This window comes from Rutidosis leptorrhynchoides, chromosome 11 (genome assembly GCF_046630445.1).
Source record: "Rutidosis leptorrhynchoides isolate AG116_Rl617_1_P2 chromosome 11, CSIRO_AGI_Rlap_v1, whole genome shotgun sequence".
NCBI lineage: Eukaryota > Viridiplantae > Streptophyta > Magnoliopsida > Asterales > Asteraceae > Rutidosis > Rutidosis leptorrhynchoides.
In genome coordinates this window covers 117,575,988-117,602,439 of record NC_092343.1, presented here as the reverse complement: position 1 = coordinate 117,602,439, position 26,452 = coordinate 117,575,988, and the positions used below count along the sequence as shown (strand labels likewise).

General features: G+C 37.7%; 1 pseudogene; it reads left to right on the top strand.

Annotated features, from left to right (window-relative positions):
• The first annotated feature begins 2,263 nt into the window (after nt 1-2,263).
• LOC139874897 (ABC transporter G family member 29-like) overlaps nt 2,264-26,452 on the top strand; it is a 155,546-nt pseudogene continuing 131,357 nt past the window's right edge.

The window sequence follows — 26,452 nt, the reverse complement described above, 5'->3', positions numbered from 1 at the left end:
TGTGTAATGAGAAAGATCGTATGAGAGAAACTAAAGTTAGATTTAGTTGTTTGATTCAATATCTGGTTGATAGCCTAGTGGTAGTATGTTGTAGAATAGAATTAAATGGGAGGATATTTAAGTCATTTAATTGATTGATTAGCTAATCTAGTTTTTTTGTTAGCTAATAGGCAAAATGGATGGTTGTGATTAAAACTTAGTCATGATCCTATGGTCATTAAGGTGTTAGCTTCATTTATGATGAAAGATAATGATCCTCTTATAATGTTTAAAAGAGATTGGTTTGGAATTTTAATTCGGGTTTAATTTGAGATTTTTTTTTAATTTTTGTTGGGCCTTCTTTTGCTCGGTGATCACCATCATAGAAAGAATGTTAGGACCAATCGCGTCAAAAATAAATATTAGTGACAAACATGTAATAGTGGGTAAACATGAAGGACCAACTGCGTAATTTTTTCTACATATATTAATGCGTACAATAGAAAAAATTTAAATAGATGAATGCATATAATAGGAGATCTGAAAATTGGACGCATACGATAGAAATTTAGTGAAAGTTCAATGCATTTTCAAATAATTTTTCCTTGTCAAAACAAAGGTCGAAGATATAAGAAAGCAAACACACAAAACGAAAACAAAGATATATAGCAACCAAATATATCTAGAAACTTATACGACAAGATTTATTCTTATTTTTTTATATTTTTTTCGCTCGTACATACCACACGATTGTTGAAGATATTCCTAAGGTCACATAGAATAAGATCAGAAAAAATTACGCCGAATGTCCTTATGATTTTTATGAGATTACTTTATGAACATTAAACACCCTTGTGATAGTGACCAATTCAATGCAGCATTCATGTGAGGTTTGGAAGGGGGGGGGGGGGGGGGGGGACAAAGTGATTGACAGCTCGGGACCGAAAGTTTTCAGGGGCTCAATATTTTTTAGGATTTGAGAAACATGATAACTAGATAAACACAATTGAAGCGGCGAATGCGAAGCATAATAGGCTCAAAAACAATATCAAAGACCTCAGTAAAAGAAAAAATCATTGTCCACTAGCATTTTAGCAAGGTTCTAAGAGCCTTTTTAAAGATGCTTATATTATTCGTTAGGGCGTAAGGGTCTTTTTTTTAAAGACAAGTTGTTGGCATCGAATACTCTCATTGCCACGCACGCACGCGCTTTCGGGCAGGAAACTCGAACCGCATTACAAGGATCCAAACCTTAAACCATCCCGAGAAGACAGGCGGTAGGACCTTCCCTGGGGCAATCCGACTTTCAGGAAATAAATCCTACGGATATTTTTCAGGGGAGGGACTCGAACTTGAGACCTCCCCACCCTCATCCCAATGTACAAGTGCAAAGGGGTGAACCACTTGACCACTATGGTGGGTTCAGAGCCTTTTTTAAATAACTTATATTATCCGTTACGGTTTAAGGGTCTTTTTTCATCTCGTTCTGTTCTCGGGACCGGCCTTGGTGCCAGCATCATGTATAAATTTTCAGGTAATACAACAAACCATCTAGTTCATTATATGAGACAAAAATCAATGTAACAACAAGCATCACAAAATATATAAATACCACCTCTTTGCCTGTATCTTTTTGTATGTTTGGACATGTCTTATTGTAGGAACACCGGTAATCATCGTTCAACGACGTCATTGTAAATGTCCTTGTTACCGTCTTCTTATTAGTCACATTATGGTAACGGGGCTCACGAATGAGAACCGTATCAAATGAGATTATGGATAGACAGCCGATTATGAGCCGATTTGAGTTGCTGGTTATCAAATCTTTACCATAAATATTACCATCTACTGACTCCCTCCATTTTGCTACCTCTAAACTTAATGCTAACATGTCAAGTTTATTAAATATGCAATTGTAGCGCAAAGAAAAGGGTTAAAAGGTTCAATAACATTTAGTCACTTTAGTAATATTTATTTTCATTCATATTCAAGAAGACAACAACAAAAACAACAATAACAAGAAACACCTGTTTGAACTTATTGTGTTTGGATTGTGATAAGAACTCACAAAGTTTTTAACCCAACAAGTCCGACCCGTCCATTTCACCACTTATATAAAAAAATATACTTCTTTGTTCTATAATGATTTGAAGCCGGCCAAACGGAACTTAGCATTTAGCAACAACTAAACAGTGAACAAAACACTAATTAGTCCTACTTAACACTACTTAATTGCTCTAATTAACTTTAAGAAACATGAAATAGCTACAACTCTGAAGTAAAAATGGAGATAGAGAATTCGAAAAGTTACAAAACGAACACGAACAGGAGAAGAACACCAAGCTGGAACTCAAGTAGAAGCCAAAGTTGGAGCTTCGATGAAGCGTTTGTTATTGCGAGAACTAGTATTAATGCAGAAGAAGACGAAAAAGCTCTAACAATCGCTGCTTTAGAAAAACTACCGACATTTGATCTTTTAAGAACACATGTTATGGAATCTTGTAGTGAAAATGTCGTTAAAAAAATACAAAATGGAAGTGAAGAAAAAGCAGGATTTATGAACGATAACCAACGCTTTATTAATAAATTGATAAATGTTGCTGATGAAGATAATGAAAAGTTGTTAAAGAATATCAGAAGCCGATATGATAAGTTCGTTCTTGTTATGACAATTTGCTTAGCGCACCCACACCAGCGGAAGCTAGGATATAATTTGTTTGAGACAAACTTGCGAGAAATAATAGAAAGCAAATAAAGTAACTGATAACACGACGATTTAACGTGGTTCGGCAAACCCTGCCTACGTCCACCCCAAGAATCTCCTTTATTCTTATAATATAAAAGAACCAAGTACAAGAAAAAGTACACTATGAGTTAAACCCAAACCCAAGCCCCTTAGATTTTAGTATAAAATCTAAGTTTCCCGTACACTATTTTACACTCCTTACAAGAATAAAACTCCCGACCTCACAAATAAACACACTCCGTTGATATTATCGATCAACTGTGTTTTCTCTCATTTGTGATACTTGATCCTCCCTTGGATCACTTGATCCCACTCTTGGATGATTTCAACAAGCTAGATATCCTTGTATTTATAATGTTTCCTTCCTAATGTGAAAACCACATATGAAAACATTTCCAACAAATGTAGCCACACTAGCCTACCATTTTGACTTCACAATTGTCACATGTGAAAAACAACTTCATCCTTATTTGACTTGTAAATGTGAGCCACAATTAAACATGTCAAAATTCATGTGGTTGGTAACCACCGTCCAACAGTTCTTAACCAACTTCTTTCATTAATAAGTTTGTTTTTAATCAGATTATGTTTACCGTTTATGTTGATTTTAGGGCTGATGTCATCCTTCCAGCGGTAGAAGTACGATACGAACATTTGAATGTTGAAGCGGATTGTTTTATTGGTGAAAGGGCTTTACCAACTTTGACGAATACTGTTCGTAACGTAGCTGAGTCAGCATTGACTTTTCTTGGCATTAGATTGTCGAAAACTACAAAACTCACAGTTCTTCATGATGCTTCTGGGATCATTAAACCTTTAAGGTAACAACAGTTATTTCGTATGCCTGAACATCATAGGTGACAAAATGGGCGGGTTGGGTCAAAGTTGGTAACTCCAATAATACACCATTTGGGTCATAATGATAACCTAATTTTCACTGTTTCACCTTTTGATTTGTGTTCTCTGTTTATAAAGATTATACAGAATTGTTCTATTAAAACAGGATGACGCTACTATTGGGCCCACCATCATCTGGTAAAACAACACTTCTACAGGCTTTGGCAGGAAAGTTAGATTCGAGCTTAATGGTTAGTCTAGTTATAACACCATGATACATTCAAAAAGTATGATCTTTTAATAAATAAAAAAAAAATTGTAAATTGGTTTAATGAATTATATATAAAATCGGGTGTACAGGTTGAAGGTAAAGTAACATATAATGGACATGCACTTGAAGAATTTGTTCCTCAGAGGACATCTTCGTACGTTAGTCAGCATGATGTTCATGTCGCCGAAATGACGGTCAAAGAAACTCTTGACTTTTCTGCACGGTGCCAAGGAACAGGATCGCGCAACGGTGATTAATAAAACCATCCTTATATGTTATAATAATGACCTGATTCGGGTTATGTTTATTTATATATGGGTTAAGCTTCTAAAATAAATATAAATAAATATATAAATATAAATACACAGCTTAAAAGAAAATGAGTTGATCATTTTTTTTTTTAGAACGGCTTGGTTGGTCCCCCTCCCATTACCCCCCACTGGAAACCCACTCTCGAAACATCGCACTTACGTGAACCCGCTCGATTTTATTATGTACTGCTCCCGCCATAGGACAAGGACACAGGACCCCATCAACCTGACATTTTATATGCCGAACTTTGTAACAATATTTGACATTTGAATTATATTTGAAAACTGATGAAGAAAAAAATGCAACCTTTTTGGGCAAAAAATGCTCCAGGTCAGGAATGTACAGTGGAAATACCAATTTTGACCCGTTACACTACCCATTTTGTCACCACTAATAAAACTCTATGATTTGTTTACAGAACTGCTTACTGAGATTGAAATAGTAGAGAAGGAGCATGGTATATTTCCAGAACCTGAAGTTGACTATTTTATGAAGGTATAATAACTTATAATAATAATATTTTACCTCTTGAAATTGATCGTTTAAATGTGACGTTGGGTACATTAAACTCTCCTTGAATTTCAAGCTATTTGTACGTTTTATTAATTACTTAATTCTTTTCTTTACTCCTAAAGAATAACTTACTACTTGGTGCAGGCTATTGCTATGGAAGGTACAGACAGCAATTTGATTACTGACTATATTCTTAAGGTAAATAATCAAAATAACAAAATTATAATCACTTTAGTCGAAACAGATCAGTACAAAATCTATCAAAGTTACCTTTGTTTAGCAAATTAACAATGGCAAATTGATACATCTGTTAAGTAGTCACATATATTCAGCATGACATAACAGCAAAAAGGACTTCATACTTGAGTTTTTGTTTAGCTACATTGATCAAAATTTGTAATTTTGAACTATAGTACTACTCTTTGAACAAGTATATAAGATGACCATTTCAAACAAGGGCGGAAATTGGGCCGTGCAACCCGTGCGGTCGCACATGGTCCAATATCTATAGGGCCCCAAAAATTATATTCTAATGTTGCATACCTAGTCCCATTATCCATGCATGAGTCCATTTGATAATTAGTAATTTAAATAATTAAAAAAAATACACAATGCTGTAAAACCCAAAATACATGATTTATTGATATGAGTTTCTTATGCGTACAGATATAGAACCGATACAATATAAATAACCATCTAGATAATAATCTAATGGACTAGGATAATGGGCCCTTATAGAACACGTGCTAACAATATATAAATAATATGGGCTAAGTTATTAATCCGTCTAACATCCCCCCGCAGTTGGAGCGGGAGCAGCGCGAACGCTTAAACTGGATCTGAACTCATCAAAAAGTGCAGTAGGAAGACCTTTGGTGAAGATGTCAGCATACTGGTAGCGAGAGGGTACATGAAGCACACGAACATGACCTTTCATCACAAGATCGCGAACAAAGTGTGTCTATCTCAATGTGTTTGGTGCGCTGATGTTGAACCGGATTGCTAGACATGTAGATGGCACTGACATTGTCACAATAAACAAGTGTAGCGGAGAACAGAGGGCAGTGAAGTTCCCGAAGAAGATTACGAATCCAGCATGTCTCTGCAACAGCATTGGCAACACCACGATACTCAGCCTCTGCACTGGAATGAGACGGAGTGTGTTGCCGTTTAGAAGACTAGGACAACAAATTGTTGCCCAAAAATACACAGTATCAAGTGGTGGATCTTCTGGTGGAGGGGCAACCTGCCCAGTCAGCATCCGAGTAAGCAACTAACGAAGTAGTGGAGGATGCGTAAAGCTGAAGAACAAGATCAAGTGTGCCCTGAACATAACGAATAATCCTGCGCAGGGCAGCAAGATGAGGCTCTCGAGGGTCATGCATGAATAAACATATTTGCTGCACATCATATGCAATATCTGGGCGAGTGAAAGTAAGATACCGAAGTGCACCAGCAAGACTATGGTACGCAGTGGGATCCTTAACAGGAGGACCTGATGGGGTGAGTTTGGTGTTAGTATCAATCGGAGTCCTACTAGGATTGCAATTTCCCATATCAGCACGCTCAATGATCTCTGATGCGTACTTCTTCTGAGATAGGAACATCCCAGAAGTAGTGCGCATGACGGAGATGCCAAGAAAATAATTCAGTGGACCAAGATCTGTCATAGAGAATTCCTTATGCAAGGAGGTGATAATTCGATGAAGAAGAGTCGTAGACGAAGCAGTGAGAATAATGTCATCCACATATAGTAGTAAGTAGGCTGTGTTTGCACCATGTTTGTAAATGAACAAGGAGGTGTCACATCGACTTTATTGAAAACCAACACGCTGAGCGTATCTTGTAAATCTCTGGAACCAGGCCCGAGGGGCCTGCTTCAACCCGTAGATAGACTTCTGCAAAAGGCATACATGATCAGGACGAGCGGGATCCCGAAATCCTAGAGGCTGGTGCATGTATATAGTCTCAAAAAGATGCCCATGAAGGAATGCATTCTTAACATCAAGCTGATGAATGAGCCAATGTCGAGAAGCGGCAAGGCTGATGACAGTTCGAATAGTAGCCGGTTTGACAACAGGTCTAAAAGTCTCATCACAATCGATACCAACCTGTTGGCTGCGACCATTAGCAACTAGACGCACCTTATGCCTGCTTAAGGAACTATCAGCATTAAACTTGTGCTTAAACAACCACATGGAGCGAACTATGTTCGTCGCCGTCGGGCGAGGAACAAGGGTCCAAGTACCATTACTAATTAAAGCATTATATTCTTCGGTCATAGCATTATGCCAGTTAGGGTCATTAAGAGCATGGGAGTACATTTTTGGTGTAGGAGATGGGTGAGATACGTGAAGATTTAGACGATGTACCGGTTTGGTGGTACCAAGGCGATGACGGGTGACCATAGGATGTGTGAAGGTAGTAGTAGGAGGAGCGGGAGGATTTGGTTGATTTGGAGGAGCTGGAGGATTTGGTGAAGTATTTGGTTGAGTTGGATTAGCTGGAGCATTTGGTGGAGGATTTGGTTGAGTTGGAGGAGCTTAATCGGTATTATTTTCTTGAGGTGGTGATGTGTGTTGAGGTTGTTGGGTTGTTTGTGTAATAGAAGAAGTAGGAACTTCATGAATAGTATGAGAGTAAATATTTGGTGGTGGAGGGTCTAGAAAAGCATAAGATTGTGGTTGGGTAGGTGTCATAGATCCATAGGGAAAAGAGGTTTCGTCAAACGTAACATGGTGAGAGAGAATGATCTTATTAGTGGCAAGATCGAGACATCGATACCCACGATGGTTAGATGGGTACCCAAGAAAAATGCAAGGAGTGGATCTAGGTTCGAGTTTATTTGTAGTGTTAAGATGAGGATAACAAAGGCATCCGAAGACGTGAAGGTTCGAGTAATTTGGTGGGTATTTGTATAGGCGTGTGTGAGGTATTTCATTGTTGATTGCGGATGATGGAAGAAAGTTTAGAAGGTGGGTAGCCATATGAAGAGCTTCAACCCAGAAATTTGGAGGAATGTGCACTTGGAATAAAAGGGTGCGTATGAGATTATTAATGGTTCGGATCATTCGTTCAGATTTCCCATTTTGATGGGAAGTTTGAGGGCACGAGAAACGAACTTGGATGCCATTGGTTTGAAAAAGATTATGTAGAGAGTGGTTGTCAAATTCACCACCGTGATTGTAACTTCCCGCCTTTTTCCGTTTACTTTTCCGTCTAATTATTTAAAGTCCATTATATGACTATAACTTCTCCCGTTAATACGCATTTTTAAAATATCTCGTTTAGGTAATTCACGCACCCACAACCGAACTAGAGGGACCATTGTTGCCAAGAGAGCAAAGGGGTGACTAGGTCAACTAGTCAACCCTTCACTCTCATCCATTCATTATCTCTTTCATTTTCCCTTTTTCTTTAATACTTCCACAAAATCTCTCAAACACCAATCCAAGAAATCATCATCTAAATCAAATCGAGCAAGCATCAATCAAAACAAATTACATATTTGGAATCCTTGCAACTTCCTCTTCGATTCCATACCGATTTCATTACATTTGGGTAACTTTCTAAAATCACTAGATTTTGTGTTCTTGATGTTTTTAACTTATAAAGTTGTTAATTAGTGTCTATGGCTCAAGTCTAACATGAATATATGATTTATATGTTTGATTTTTTTATTTGAAGTAACTAGCATGAACATAAACTTTGGTGTGTTTGATTTGGTGATTTGGTTGTTTGAATGATGTTAAATGTTATAATTGCATGTATTAAATGTGTTCCTAACATCGCTAGCTTCAATTTGATGAGTAGGTTGTTTTAGAAAACTTCATAAACATGATTAGTGATTTTGATGTTGTTGGTTAGGGTTTGATAGAATTGAATGTGAACATTTAATGCAATGAAAGCCATGAATTAATGTTAGTAAGTAGTTAGTTGTATTGTATGCTTGATTATCTACAAAATGGCATGTTTTATGTATGCATTAAATGCCCGAATCATAAATGTGCACTTGTAAAATTTGAAGCATTAAATGTGTGCATTGATTGATCATTTGATTTTGAAAGGTCGATTATTGCAAATAATGTTTTCGGTTGGTGAAATGTGTTTAGTTGTGTTCTTTGTCAAATTAGCTTTCCAACGATATAAAATGCGTGTCGTAAGAGTTTACGGTTTGTGTTTTATGTGAAAATGAAGTTTGAATTGAGACTTGAACAATTGAGACTGACCAGGTACCAGCACCCGTTGATTGCCGCGGCACGGCAATCCTGGGTCGCGGCGCGACATATAACGTGTCCAGGTTCTGACCTCCTTGGTCAAAATACGAAAAATGTTTGGCACGCTATGGACCTCCGATTCACATGAGACTTGTTTTAACATGCTTATATATGAATAAAAACCTCAAAAAAATAGTTCGGGACCCGACCCGAACGTGTTGACTTTTTCGTTGACTTTGACCGACCAAAGTTTGACTTTTTGTCAAACTTAACCAAATGATTATGCAACCTTCCTAGCTTGTTTCTATACTTGTATCTTGCATGAAACTTGACAAATTGATTCACACGCTACATAATCGAGTCGTAATGAGCCATAGGACTAATTGAACATCTTTGACCTATCGTGTTTACCGTTATTGATATGACCTATTTGTTTAGGTCAAGACTAGCATTGTCCTTTGCACACGTTACTTTGTGAAGTACTTTTCATACGTGCACTCAAGGTGAGATCATAGTCCCACTTTTACTCTTTTGAACTTACATTTGGGATGAGAAAACATAAACGTTTCTTTTTACTAAGTGAACACAAGTACAGGAAAACAAACATTCTACATACGATTTGAACAAAAACCCTCAATTCGATTATCATTAGTTACACTTGCCGGGTGTAAGCGAGAACTTATGTTATATGGCCATATGGGTTTGACAAACCCTCATTCAAACGGTTCGCTACCGTTTACGAATGAAATATATTTTCGAGAAACAGTGTATGTTCTAACACTATTGTGATGGGGTTCTATGGAAGGAATGTTAAGCATTGATAATTGGGTGCTCGTGAAACAAACTTTTGGAATGTATTACTATTATATCAATGTTACAAATCTTGTGGTTCACTTGTACTTAATTACTTAAACCTATGATTTCACCAACGTTTTCGTTGACAGATTTCTATATTTTTCTCAGGTCCTTGAACGTTTTATGATACATGCTTCCGCTCATTACTTTTGATACTTGCTTGGATGTCGAGTATATACATGCATACATGGAGCATCTTTTGGCTACTTTTAAATCGTGTCGCATAGATTTCAATTGTACTTATAACTTTGTAACGTAACTTTTGGATGAATTGTAAACTTGGGAACAAATCGTAACTTTTGAAATGAATGCGACATATTTTCGGTCAAACGTCATTTTAAAGACTTATGACCACGTAATGGGACCTAAATAGCCGGCGCCGTCAATGACGATTTTGTCGGGTCGCTACAGATGGTATCAGAGCTTTGGTTGTAGGGATTTAGAGTTCATTGGTGTCAACCCCGAGTCATAGGGAACATTAGTGAGTCTAGACTACAACCGGCATATAGACTTGAAGTAGGAATTACTTGACTACTTGTGCATTATACTCGAACTCTTCTATCCTATCTAATTCTTATTCAACCTTAAGCTCACGTTACTTGATTTAATTGACGCGCCACTTTGACTATATGAAATAGTGTCGAATGCACATATGAATTAGGGTAATATAATTTCTGGGATTATATTACGGTGACTCATATGAACATTCCGACATTATGACATAAAGAATTTAAGGCGAGTCAAGGAAAATTTCTCTCTATCCTTATTCCATATCATGGTTAGTATTATTAAGAATACTAATCAACGGTATTCTTGTGTTTTGAAGGAACAATGCCTCCTCGTCGTGTGCCACGCCATGAGACACCCGAACAAGCTCTACAACGAATGGTAGCCACCGCCGTAGAGGCGGCCATGGCCGATCACTCCACCAACAACAATAACAATAACAACAACAACAATCAAGGGGCCGGTAACTCAAGCGAAGGGTGCTCCTACAAAGCCTTCATGGGGTGCAAACCTCACACCTTTGATGGAACCGGGGGACCAGTTGTACTCACTCGATGATTCGAACAAACGGAAGCCGTTTTTAGCATAAGCGGTTGCCGAGACCAAGATAAAGTCAAATATTCCACTCACACTTTCGCCGGTGTCGCCCTCACATGGTGGAACACCTATGTACAATCGGTGGGTACCGATGAAGCTCACGCCCTCTCTTGGGCTGACTTAAGAGAAAAGATGATCGTCGAATATTTCCCTCGTGAAGAAACCCGAAGGCTCGAACAAGAGCTAAGAACTTTGAAAGCGGTCGGAAACGATATCAAGGCTTATAATCAACGATTTTCCGAACTAGCCTTGATGTGCCCAAACCTTGTGAACCCCGAAGCCTTAAGGGTTGAACTTTACATGGATGGTCTCGCAAAGAGCATCAAACACGGGGTAATGTCATCCAAACCCACTAATCATCAAGAAGCTTTGAACATGGCCCGCAAGTTGATAGAAACAGTGGACGAAATTGTAGTGCCGGCACCTAAAGCCGAGGATAAGTCTGGTAACAATAAAAGAAAGTGGGAAACCCCCAATCAAGTAACAACAACTTTGCCAAGAAGCCTTACACCTCTGACGGCAAGAAGGGTTATGCCGGAAACCTACCTCTTTGCAACAAATGCAACAAACATCACTTTGGCGAATGTGTCAAGCTAATTTGCTATCAGTGCCAAGGAATTGGTCATAAGGCCAATGAGTGTAAAAGTGTCGCCCCCATCGCTCGAAAAGGGCCCAATGCACCAAAAACGGGCACTTGTTACGAATGTGGCCAAACGGGCCATTATAGAAATGCATGCCCGAAGAAGAAAGATAACCCCAACACACGCGGCCGAGCTTTCAAAATCAACACCGAGGAAGCCCGAGATGACAATGAATTAGTCACGGGTACGTTTCTTCTCAACAACACTTATGTTACTTGTTTATTCGATTCGGGTGCTGATAAGAGTTTTGTATCCAAGACTTTGACTCATTCTTTTAACGCTCCACCACTTCCACTAGATACCACTTATACCATTGAAGTGGCCAACGGAAAACTATTAAGTGCCGACACATATTACCGGGGGTGCACATTAAACCTTTTGGGTAATGAGTTTGAAATTGACTTGATACCCATGGAACTAGGAAGCTTCGATGTAATAATCGGTATGAATTGGCTAGCCAAAACGAAATCTCACATCCTTTGTGATCTTAACGCAATCTGAATTCCTATCGAGAATGGTGAACCTTTGATCATCTATGGCGATAAGAGTTGCACCGGACTCAACCTCGTTTCATGCATTAAAGTTAGAAAACTACTCCGTAAGGGTTGTTTTGCGATCCTTGCTCACGTTAAGAAAGTCGAGTTCGATGAGAAGCACATCGATGATGTGCCAATTGTTAGTGACTATTCCGATGTATTTCCAAACGAATTGCCGGGTCTTCTACCTCATCGACCGGTTGAATTCCAAATCGATCTTATTCCGGGAGCCGCACCCGTAGCATGTGCACCATATAGACTCGCTCCATCCGAAATACAAGAATTGCAAAGTCAAATCCAAGAACTACTTGATCGTGGTTTTATCCAACCTAGCCATTCACCTTGGGGCGCTCCGATTTTGTTTGTTAAAAAGAAAGACGGATCCCTACGAATGTGCATTGATTATCGTGAACTAAACAAATTGACGATTAAGAACCGATATCCTCTTCCTCGCATCGATGACCTCTTTGATCAACTACAAGGGTCTTGTGTATATTCGAAAATCGATCTCCGCTCGGGTTATCATCAATTAAGGGTTAAGGGGAAAGATGTCTTCAAAACCGCTTTCCGAACTCGTTATGGTAGTTATGAATTCCTTGTCATGCCATTTGGTCTCACTAACGCACCGGCGGTGTTCATGGACCTTATGAACCGCGTGTGCAAGCCGTATCTTGACAAATTCGTTATCGTGTTCATCGATGATATTTTGGTTTATTCTAAAAGCAAAGAAGAACACGAGGAACACCTCTGACTTGTGCTTGAACTTTTAAGACAAGAACAACTCTATGCCAAATTCTCCAAGTGTGAATTTTGGTTAAAGGAAATTCAATTTCTTGGTCATGTTGTAAGTGATCAAGGTATTAAAGTCGATCCAACGAAAATCGAAGCCATTAGTAAATGGGAGACTCCTACTACTCCTACTCACATTCGTAAATTCGTGGGTCTCGCCGGAGACTATCGTAGATTCATCAAAGATTTCTCTTTGGTCGCTCGTCCTCTAACCGCGTTAACTCATAAGGGAAGAAAATTCGGTTGGGCAACCGAACAAGAATCCGCATTTCAAATCTTGAAAACGAAGCTAACCACTGCTCCTATCTTGTCACTTCCCGAAGGCAACGATGATTTTGTTGTGTATTGCGACGCCTCGAAACATGGTTTTGGGTGTGTGTTGATGCAACGAACGAAAGTCATTTCTTATGCTTCTCGACAACTCAAAATTCATGAACGAAACTACACGACACATGATCTCGAACTCGGAGCCGTTGTCTTTGCACTTAAAATGTGGAGACACTATCTTTATGGAACCAAGAGTACCATCTTTACCGATCACAAAAGTCTCCAACACATCTTCGATCAAAAGCAACTAAACATGAGACAACGAAGGTGGATTGAAACCTTAAACGATTACGATTGCGAGCTTCTTTACCATCCCGGAAAGGCAAATGTAGTAGCCGATGCCTTAAGTCGAAAAGAAAGAGCGGTGCCTCTTCGTGTCCGAGCCTTAAACATCACCATCCATACAAACCTTAATAGAGAAATTCGGGTAGCCCAAGATGAAGCTCTCAAGGATGAAAACGTTTCACGCGAGCTCTTGAACATTCTCGTCTCTCGATTCAAAACTAAGGAAACCGGACTTCGATATTTCACCGGAAGGATTTGGGTGCCTAGTTATGGGGACCTACGAAGTCTTATTTTAGATGAAGCCCATAAGTCACGATACTCGATTCACCCTGGTGCCAATAAGATGTACCACGACCTTAAACAACAATATTGGTGGCCGAACATCAAAAGGGACGTAGCTACTTATGTTTCCAAGTGTTTGACATGTTCCAAAGTCAAAGCCGAACACCAAAGACCGTCCGAACTACTTCAACAACCCGAGATCCCGCAATGGAAGTGGGAAAGGATAATGATGGATTTTATCACCAAACTACCAAAAACGACGGGCGGTTATGATACCATTTGGGTTATTGTTGACCATCTCGCAAAATCCGCACACTTTATCGCCATGAAGGAGACCGACAAAATGGAGAAACTTGCACAACTTTACATCAAGGAAATCGTATCCCGACACGGTGTACCTTTATCGATTATCTCCGACCGAGATGGCCGTTTTGTTTCTAGATTTTGGCGTACCTTGCAAGAAGCGTTGGGAACACGTTTAGACATGAGTACCGCATATCATCCTCAAACCGATGGACAAAGTGAACGCATAATTCAAACCTTGGAGGACATGTTACGAGCTTGCGTCGTTGATTTTGGAAAAGCTTGGGACAAGTACTTACCTCTCGTCGAGTTCTCTTACAACAATAGTTATCATGCGAGTATTAAAGCCGCACCTTTTGAAGCGCTATATGGCCAAAAATGTCGTTCACCTCTTTGTTGGGCCGAGGTAGGCGATGTACAAATCACCGGACCCGAACTCATTCACGAAACCACTTAAAAGATCGTTCAAATCCGAGATAGGCTTCGGACGGCCCGGAGTCGTCAAAAGTGCTATACCGACAAAAGACGCAACGACCTTGAATTTTAAGTCGGTAACCGCGTCATGTTAAAAGTCGCACCTTGGAAAGGTGTCATTCGTTTTGGAAAACGTGGGAAATTAAATCCGCGGTATATTGGCCCTTTCGAAATCTTGGAGCGTATTGGAACCGTTGCTTATCGTTTAGATCTTCCGCCCCAATTGAGCTCCGTTCATCCTACCTTCCATGTATCTAACTTGAAAAAGTGTCTTGCCGAACCCGATATCGTCATCCCTCTCGAGGAACTTACTATTGATGACAAACTTCATTTTGTGGAGGAACCGGTTGAAATTGTGGACACCTCCGTCAAGACGTTGAAACAAAGCCAAATTCCTATTGTTAAAGTCTGTTGGAACGCCAAAAGAGGACCCGAGTTTACATGGGAAAGGCAAGATCAAATGCAAAAGAAATACCCTCACTTATTCCCGATTCCGGAAACGCAAGATTTTGAGGAAGAAACAACGACCGCTACGCCTACTTAAATTTCGGGACGAATTTTTTTTTAAGGAGTAGGTAATGTAACATCCCGCTTTTTTCCGTTTACTTTTCCATTTAATTATTTAAAGTCCGTTATATGACTATAACATCTCCCGTTAATACGCGTTTTTAAAATATCTCGTTTAGGTAATTCACGCACCCGTAACCGAACTAGAGGGACCATTGTTGCCAAGAGAGCAAATGGGTGACTAGGTCAACTAGTCAACCCTTCACTCTCATCCATTCATTATCTCTTTCATTTTCCCTTTTTCTTTAATACTTCCACAAAATCTCTCAAACACCAATCCAAGAAATCATCATCTAAATCAAATCGAGCAAGCATCAATCAAAACAAATTACATATTTGGAATCCTTGCAACTTCCTCTTCGATTCCATACCGATTTCATTACATTTGAGTAACTTTCTAAAATCACTAGATTTTGTGTTCTTGATGTTTTTAACTTATAAAGTTGTTAACTAGTGTCTGTGGCTCAAGTCTAACATGAATATATGATTTATATGTTCGATTTTGTTATTTGAAGTAACTAGCATGAACATAAACTTTGGTGTGTTTGATTTGGTGATTTGGTTGTTTGAATGATGTTAAATGTTATAAATGCATGTATTAAATGTGTTCCTAACATCACTAGCTTCAATTTGATGAGTATGTTGTTTTAGAAAACTTCATAAACATGATTAGTGATTTTGATGTTGTTGGTTAGGGTTTGATAGAATTGAATGTGAACATTTAATGCAATGAAAGCCATGAATTATTGTTAGTAAGTAGTTAGTTGTATTGTATGCTTGATTATCTACAAAACGACGTATTTTATGTATGCATTAAATGCCCAAATCATAAATGTGCACTTGTGAAATTTGAAGCATTAAATGTGTGCATTGATTGATCATTTGATTTTGAAAGGTCGATTATTGCAAATAATGTTTTCGGTTGGTGAAATGTGTTTAGTTGTGTTCTTTGTCAAATTAGCTTTCCAACGATATAAAATGCGTGTCGTATGAGTTTACGGTTTGTGTTTTATGTGAAAATGAAGTTTGAATTGAGACTTGAACAATTGAGACTGACCAGGTACCAGCACCCGTTGATTGCCGCGGCGCGGCAATCCTGGGTCGCGGCGCGACATATAACGTGTCCAGGTTCTGACCTCCTTGGTTAAAATATGAAAAATGTTTGGCACGCTATGGACCTCCGATTCACATGAGACTTGTTCTAACACGCTTATATATGAATAAAAACCTCAGAAAAATAGTTCGGGACCCGACCCGAATGTGTTGACTTTTTCGTTGACTTTAACCGACCAAAGTTTGATTTTTGTCAAACTTAACCAAATGATTATGCAACCTTCCTAGCTTGTTTCTATACTTGTATCTTGTATGAAACTTGACTAATTGATTCACATGCTACATAATCGAGTCGTAACGAGCCATAGGACTAATTGAACATCTTTGACCTATCGTGTTTACCGTTATTGATATGACCTATTTGTTTAGGTCAAGACTAGCATTGTCCTTTGCTCATGTTACTTTGTGAAGTACTTTTCATACGTGCACTCAAGTGAGATCATAGTCCCACTTTTACTCTTTTGAACTTACATTTGGGATGAGAAAACATAAACGTTTCTTTTTACTAAGTGAACACAAGTACAGGAAAACAAACATTCTACATACGAGTTTGAACAAAAATTCTCAATTCGATTATCATTAGTTACACTTGCCGGGTGTAAGCGAGAACTTATGTTATATGGCCATATGGGTTTGACAAACCCTCATTCAAACGGTTCGCTACCGTTTACGAATGAAATATATTTTCGAGAAACAGTGTATGTTCTAACACTATTGTGATGGGGTTCTATGGAAGGAATGTTAAGCATTGATAATTGGGTGCTCGTGAAACAAACTTTTGGAATGTATTACTATTATATCAATGTTACAAATCTTGTGGTTCACTTGTACTTAATTACTTAAACCTATGATTTCACCAACGTTTTTGTTGACAGATTTCTATGTTTTTCTTAGGTCCTTGAACGTTTTGTGATACATACTTCCGCTCATTACTTTTGATACTTGCTTGGATGTCGAGTATATACATGCATACATGGAGCATCTTTTGGCTACTTTTAAATCGTGTCGCATAGATTTCAATTGTACTTATAACTTTGTAACGTAACTTTTGGATGAACGATTCTTGTAAACTTGGGAACAAATCTTAACTTTTGAAATGAATGCGACATATTTTCGGTCAAACGTCATTTTAAAGACTTATGACCACGTAATGGGACCTAAGTAGCCGGCGCCGTCAATGACGATTTTGTCGGGTCGCTACAGTGATCACATTGGAATGCCTTGATTTCACAATTAAATTGGGTTTTGATGTAAGCACGAAACTGAACAAACTTATTAAAAACTTCCGATTTATTACGCAAGGGAAACACCCATAGATAATGAGAAAAGTGGTATAGGAATATGACATAATATTTGAAACCACTGAGACTTGGAATTGGAGAAGTCCACAAATCTGAGTGTATAATATCAAATAAAGAATTAACATTAGAACGCGAAACGGAGAAGGGAAGTCTCACATGCTTTCCCAACTGACAAGCGTGGCAAAACAACGGGGATTTTGTTTTATTACACACTATTGCATGACTAGAAATTAAACGGTGAAAAACGTCATTGCCGGGATGACCAAGACGATGATGCCATGTGATAGGTGAAGTGATAAGAGCTTGGTGGATAGGTTGCAAAACGGGAGGGGTGATGGGATAAAGGTCTCCGATGTTGTCACACCGAAGAAGAAGTTGTCGAGTTGTAAAATCTTTCACATAAAAGCCAAACTCATCAAATTCAATGGAAACTTTATTATCACGAGTAAATTGGCGAACGGAGATAAGATTTTTGACGATATTAGGAGTAACTAAAATATTATTGAGGTGGAGTGGTCGGTGGATGTTTGGCAATATGCTATGACCAGTGTTAGTAACGGGAATTGTCTTACCGTCACCAACAATAACATTAGGATATATGCGATTATTAAAAATAGTACTCAGATTATTAATGAAATATCCCATTCTTATTGATTAAAAACGTTCCATATTAATTGATTTCGTTGCGAGGTTTTGACCTCTATATGAGAAGTTTTTCAAAGACTGCATTCATTTTAAAACAAACCATAACCTTTATTTCATCAATAAAGGTTTAAAAAGCTTTACGTAGATTATCAAATAATGATAATCTAAAATATTATGTTTACACACGACCTTTACATAATGGTTTACAATATAAATATGTTACAACAAAATAAGTTTCTTGAATGCAGTTTTTACACAATATCATACAAGCATGGACTCCAAATCTCGTCCTTATTTAAGTATGCGATAGCGGAAGCTCTTAATAATCACCCGAGAATAAACATGCTTAAAACGTCAACAAAAATGTTGGTGAGTTATAGGTTTAACCTATATATATCAAATCATAATAATAGACCACAAGATTTCATATTTCAATACACATCCCATACATAGAGATAAAAATCATTCATATGGTGAACACCTGGTAACCGACATTAACAAGATGCATATATAAGAATATCCCCATCATTTCGGGACACCCTTCGGATATGATATAAATTTCGAAGTACTAAAGCATCCGGTACTTTGGATGGGGTTTGTTAGGCCCAATAGATCTATCTTTAGGATTCGCGTCAATTAGGGTGTCTGTTCCCTAATTCTTAGATTACCAGACTTAATAAAAAGGGGCATATTCGATTTTGATAATTCAACCATAGAATGTAGTTTCACGTACTTGTGTCTATTTTGTAAATCATTTATAAAACCTGCATGTATTCTCATCCCAAAAATATTAGATTTTAAAAGTGGGACTATAACTCACTTTCACAGATTTTTACTTCGTCGGGAAGTAAGACTTGGCTACTGGTTGATTCACGAACCTATAACAATATATACATATATATCAAAGTATGTTCAAAATATATTTACAACACTTTTAATATATTTTGATGTTTTAAGTTTATTAAGTCAGCTGTCCTCGTTAGTAACCTACAACTAGTTGTCCACAGTTAGATGTACAGAAATAAATCGATAAATATTATCTTGAATCAATCCACGACCCAGTGTATACGTATCTCAGTATTGATCACAACTCAAACTATATATATTTTGGAATCAACCTCAACCCTGTATAGCTAACTCCAACATTCACATATAGAGTGTCTATGGTTGTTCCGAAATATATATAGATGTGTCGACATGATAGGTCAAAACATTGTATACGTGTCTATGGTATCTCAAGATTACATAATATACAATACAAGTTGATTAAGTTATGGTTGGAATAGATTTGTTACCAATTTTCACGTAGCTAAAATGAGAAAAATTATCCAATCTTGTTTTACCCATAACTTCTTCATTTTAAATCCGTTTTGAGTGAATCAAATTGCTATGGTTTCATATTGAACTATATTTTATGAATCTAAACAGAAAAATTATAGGTTTATAGTCGGAAAAATAAGTTACAAGTCATTTTTGTAAAGGTAGTCATTTCAGTCGAAAGAACGACGTCTAGATGACCATTTTAGAAAACATACTTTCACTTTGAGTTTAACCATAATTTTTGGATATAGTTTCATGTTCATAATAAAAATCATTTTCTCAGAATAACAACTTTTAAATCAAATTTTATCATAGTTTTTAATTAACTAACCCAAAACAACCCGCGGTGTTACTACGACGGCGTAAATCCAGTTTTACGGTGTTTTCCGTGTTTCCAGGTTTTAAATCATTAAGTTAGTATATCATATAGATATAGAACATGTGTTTAGTTGATTTTAAAAGTCAAGTTAGAAGGATTAACTTTTGTTTGCGAACAAGTTTAGAATTAACTAAACTATGTTCTAGTGATTACAAGTTTAAACCTTCGAATAAGATAGCTTTATATGTATGAATCGAATGATGTTATGAACATCATTACTACCTTAAGTTCCTTGGATCAACCTACTGGAAAAGAGAAAAATGGATCTAGCTTCAACGGATCCTTGGATGGCTCGAAGTTCTTGAAGCAGAATCATGACACGAAAACAAGTTCAAGTAAGATCATCACTTGAAATAAGATTGTTATAGTTATAGAAATTGAACCAAAGTTTGAATATGATTATTACCTTGTATTAGAATGATAACGTACTATAAGAAACAAAGATTTCTTGAAGTTGGATGATCACCTTACAAGATTGGAAGTGAGCTAGCAAACTTGAAAGTATTCTTGATTTTATGTAACTAGAACTTGTAGAATATATGAAGAACACTTAGAACTTGAAGATAGAACTTGAGAGAGATCAATTAGATGAATAAAATTGAAGAATGAAAGTGTTTGTAGGTGTTTTTGGTCGTTGGTGTATGGATTAGATATAAAGGATATGTAATTTTGTTTTCATGTAAATAAGTCATGAATGATTACTCATATTTTTGTAATTTTATGAGATATTTCATGCTAGTTTCCAAATGATGGTTCCCACCTGTGTTAGTTGACTCACATGGGCTGCTAAGAGCTGATCATTGGAGTGTATATACCAATAGTACATATATCTAAAAGCTGTGTATTGTACGAGTACGAATACGGGTGCATACGAGTAGAATTGTTGATGAAACTGAACGAGGATGTAATTGTAAGCATTTTTGTTAAGTAGAAGTATTTGGAGAAGTGTATTGAAGTCTTTCAAAAGTGTATAAATACATATTAAAACACTACATGTATATACATTTTAACTGAGTCGTTAAGTCATCGTTAGTCGTTACATGTAAGTGTTGTTTTGAAACCTTTAGGTTAACGATCTTGTTAAATGTTGTTAACCCAATGTTTATAATATCAAATGAGATTTTAAATTATTATATTATCATGATATTATCATGTATGAATATCTCTTAATATGATATATATACATTAAATGTCTTTACAACGATAATCGTTACATATATGTCTCGTTTAAAAATCATTAAGTTAGTAGTCTTGTTTTTACATATGTAGTTCATTGTTAATATACTTAATGATATGTTTACTTATCATAGTATCATGTTAACTATATATATATCCATATATATGTCATCATATAGTTTTTACAAGTTTTAACGTTCGTGAATCACCGGTCAACTTGGGTGGTCAATTGTCTATATGAAACATATTTCAATTAATCAAGTCTTAACAAGTTTGATTACTTAACATGTTGGAAAAATTTAATCATGTAAATATCAATCTCAATTAATATATATAAACATGGAAAAGTTCGGGTCACTACAGTACCTACCCGTTAAATAAATTTCGTCCCGAAATTTTAAGATGTTGAAGGTGTTGACGAATCTTCTGGAAATAGATGCGGGTATTTCTTCTTCATCTGATCTTCACGCTCCCAGGTGAACTCGGGTCCTCTATGAGCATTCCATCGAACCTTAACAATTGGTATCTTGTTTTGCTTAAGTCTTTTAACCTCACGATCCATTATTTCGACGGGTTCTTCGATGAATTGAAGTTTTTCGTTGATTTGGATTTCATCTAATGGAATAGTGAGATCTTCTTTAGCAAAACATTTCTTCAAATTCGAGATGTGGAAAGTGTTATGTCCAGTCGCGAGTTGTTGAGGTAACTCAAGTCGGTAAGCTACTGGTCCGACACGATCAATAATCTTGAATGGTCCAATATACCTTGGATTTAATTTCCCTCGTTTACCTAATCGAACAACGCCTTTCCAAGGTGCAACTTTAAGCATGACCATCTCTCCAATTTCAAATTCTATATCTTTTCTTTTAATGTCAGCGTAGCTCTTTTGTTGACTTTGGGCGGTTTTCAATCGTTGTTGAATTTGGATGATCTTCTCGGTAGTTTCTTGTATAATCTCTGGACCCGTAATCTGTCTATCCCCCACTTCACTCCAACAAATCGGAGACCTGCACTTTCTACCATAAAGTGCTTCAAACAGCGCCATCTCAATGCTTGAATGGTAGCTGTTGTTGTAGGAAAATTCTGCTAATGGTAGATGTCGATCCCAACTATTTCCAAAATCAATAACACATGCTCGTAGCATGTCTTCAAGCATTTGTATCGTCCTTTCGCTCTGCCCATCAGTTTGTGGATGATAGGCAGTACTCATGTCTAGATGAGTTCCTAATGCTTGCTGTAATGTCTGCCAGAATCTTGAAATAAATCTGCCATCCCTATCAGAGATAATAGAGATTGGTATTCCATGTCTGGAGACGACTTCCTTCAAATACAGTCGTGCTAACTTCTCCATCTTGTCATCTTCTCTTATTGGCAGAAAATGTGCTGATTTGGTGAGACGATCAACTATTACCCAAATAGTATCAAAACCACTTGCAGTCCTTGGCAATTTAGTGATGAAATCCATGGTAATGTTTTCCCATTTCCATTCCGGGATTTCGGGTTATTGAAGTAGACCTGATGGTTTCTGATGCTCAGCTTTGACCTTAGAACACGTCAAACATTCTCCTACGTATTTAGCAACATCGGCTTTCATACCCGGCTACCAAAAATGTTTCTTGAGATCCTTATACATCTTTCCCGTTCCAGGATGTATTGAGTATCTGGTTTTATAAGCTTCTCTAAGTACCATTTCTCTCATATCTCCAAATTTTGGTACCCAAATCCTTTCAGCCCTATACCGGGTTCCGTTTTCCCGAATATTAAGATGCTTCTCCGATCCTTTGGGTATTTCATCCTTTAAATTTCCCTCTTTTAAAACTCCTTGTTGCGCCTCCTTTATTTGAGTAGTAAGGTGATTATGAATCATTATATTCATAGATTTTACTCGAATGGGTTCTCTGTCCTTCCTGCTCAAGGCATCGGCTACCACATTTGCCTTCCCCGGGTGGTAACGAATCTCAAAGTCGTAATCATTCAATAATTCAATCCACCTACGCTGCCTCATATTCAGTTGTTTCTGATTAAATATGTGTTGAAGACTTTTGTGGTCGGTATATATAATACTTTTGACCCCATATAAGTAGTGCCTCCAAGTCTTTAATGCAAAAACAACCGCGCCTAATTCCAAATCATGCGTCGTATAATTTTGTTCGTGAATCTTCAATTATCTAGACGCATAAGCAATCACCTTCGTTCATTGCATTAATACACAACCGAGACCTTGCTTTGATGCTTCACAATAAATCACAAAATCATCATTCCCTTCAGGCAATGACAATATAGGTGCCGTAGTTAGCTTTTTCTTCAATAACTGAAACGCTTTCTCTTGTTCATCATTCCATTCAAATTTCTTCCCTTTATGCGTTAATGCAGTCAAGGGTTTTGCTATTCTGGAAAAGTCTTGGATGAACCTTCTGTAGTAACCAGCTAGTCCTAAAAACTGGCGTATGTGTTTCGGAGTTTTCGGGGTTTCCCACTTTTCAACAGTTTCTATCTTTGCCGGATCCACCTTAATACCTTCTTTGTTCACTATGTGACTGAGGAATTGAACTTCTTCCAACCAAAATGCACACTTTGAAAACTTAGCGTACAATTCTTCCTTCCTCAATACTTCTAACACCTTTCTCAAATGTTCACCGTGTTCTTGGTCATTCTTTGAGTAAATAAGTATGTCATCAATGAAAACAATGACAAACTTGTCAAGGTATGGTCCACACACTCGGTTCATAAGGTCCATGAACACAGCTGGTGCATAAGTTAAACCAAACGGCATGACCATAAACTCGTAATGACCGTAACGTGTTCTGAAAGCAGTCTTTGGAATATCATCTTCTTTCACCCGCATTTGATGATACCCGGAACGTAAGTCAATCTTTGAATAAACAGACGAGCCTTATAGTTGATCAAATAAGTCGTCGAATCTCGGTAGTGGGTAGCGGTTCTTGATGGTAAGTTTGTTCAACTCTCGGTAGTCGATACACAACCTGAATGTACCATCTTTCTTCTTGACAAACAAAACAGGAGCTCCTCACGGTGATGTGCTTGGTCGAATGAAACCACGCTCTAAAAGTTCTTGTAATTGGCTTTGCAGTTCTTTCATCTCGCTGGGTGCGAGTCTGTAAGGAGCACGAGCTATTGGTGCAGCTCCTGGTACAAGATCTATTTGAAATTCAACGGATCGATGTGGGGGTAATCCCGGTAATTCTTTCAAAAATACATCGGGAAATTCTTTTGCAATGGGAACATCATTGATGCTCTTTTCTTCAGTTTGTACTTTCTCGACGTGTGCTAGAACAGCATAGCAACCTTTTCTTATTAGTTTTTGTGCCTTCAAATTACTAATAAGATGTAGCTTCGTGTTGCCCTTTTCTCCGTACACCATTAAGGGTTTTCCTTTTTCTCGTATAATGCGAATTGCATTTTTGTAACAAACGATCTCTGCTTTCATTTCTTTCAACCAGTCCATACCGATTATCACATCAAAACTCCCTAACTCTACTGGTATCAAATCAATCTTAAATGTTTCGCTAACCAGTTTAATTTCTCGATTCTGACATATATTATCTGCTGAAATTAATTTACCATTTGCTAATTCGAGTAAAAATTTACTATCCAATGGTGTCAATGGACAACTTAATTTAGCACAAAAATCTCTACTCATATAGCTTCTATCCGCACCCGAATCAAATAAAACATAAGCAGATTTATTGTCAATAAGAAACGTACCCGTAACAAGCTCCGGGTCTTCCTGTGCCTCTGCCGCATTAATATTGAAAACTCTTCCGCGGCCTTGTCCATTCGTGTTCTCCTGGTTCGGGCAATTTCTAATAATGTGGCCCGGTTTTCCACATTTATAACAAACTACATTGGCATAACTTGCTCCGACACTACTTGCTCTGCCATTACTCGTTCCGACACCATTTGTTCCTTTCGTTCTATTAACCCCTGGTCCGTAAACCTCACACTTCGCCGCACTATGACCATTTCTTTTACACTTGTTGCAAAATTTGGTGCAGAACCCAGAGTGATACTTTTCACACCTTTGGCATAGCTGCTTCTGATTGTTGTTGTTGTTGCTGTTATTATTGTTGTTGGGATGATTGTTGTAGTTGCTGTTGTTGTTGTTGTTGTTGTTGGGCCGTTTGTTGTAGTTGCGATTGATGTTGCGATTGTTGGGATAATTGTTGCGATTATTGTTGTAATTGCTGTTGTTGTTGTATTGGTGATTCTTATCACCGTTTTCCTCCCACTTTCTTTTGACTTGCTTCACATTGGCCTCTTCAGCAGTCTGTTCTTTAATTCTTTCTTCAATCTGGTTCACTAGTTTGTGAGCCATTCTACATGCCTGTTGTATGGAGGCGGGCTCGTGTGAACTTATATCTTCTTAGATTCTTTCCGGTAATCCTTTCACAAACGCGTCGATCTTCTCTTCCTCATCTTCGAATGCTCCCGGACACAATAGGCACAATTCTGTGAATCGTCTTTCGTACGTGTTAATATCAAATCCTTGGGTTCGTAACCCTCTAAGTTCTGTCTTGAGCTTATTGACCTCGGTTCTGGGACGGTACTTCTCATTCATCAAGTGCTTGAATGCTGACCACGGTAGTGCGTACGCATCGTCTTGTCCCACTTGCTCTAGATAGGTATTCCACCATGTTAACGCAGAACCTGTGAAGGTATACGTAGCGTACTTCACTTTATCCTCTTCAGTACACTTACTTATGGCAAACACCGATTCGACCTTCTCGGTCCACCGTTTCAATCCGATCGGTCCTTCGGTTCCATCAAATTCCAAAGGTTTGCAGGCAGTAAATTCTTTGTAGGTGCATCCTACACGATTTCCTGTACTGCTAGATCCAAGGTTATTGTTGGTATGTAGCGCAGCCTGTACTACGGCTATGTTTGAAGCTAGAAAAGTACGGAATTCCTCTTCATTCATATTCACAGTGTGTCGAGTAGTCGGTGCCATTTCCTTCAAAATAGTCAAATGGAACAAGTTAATCATACAGAATATTAAGAGTAGTTAATAGTATTTCGTAGCATAATATGAACTCATTTATAAAAGATTTTTCTTCATATTAGCGTTTTATAAGTTTAAATTCGGGTAGTACCTACCCGTTAAGTTCATACTTAGTAGCTAATATACAATATAACTACTACAATTCTATATGAAAAACTGATTATAATAATATTTCGCGTTCAAACTTTTACACAATATTTTACAAACTTACAATACCGCTTATTTTACATATAGCATAAAATATAGCACACAATAAATTTGATACAAGATGGTTGTGAAGATAATTCTAGCTAGTACATAAGTCGTTCAGCAAAGGCAATAAAGACACGTAATTCATACGTCCAGAAACAAGTCATGCATTCTGGTTTTACTAGGATTACTTCCCATCCTTGGTCTTGTGGAACATAACCGTTATGGCCGTTGATAAGACAGCGTGTTGTAACGTCATCAAAGGGACGAG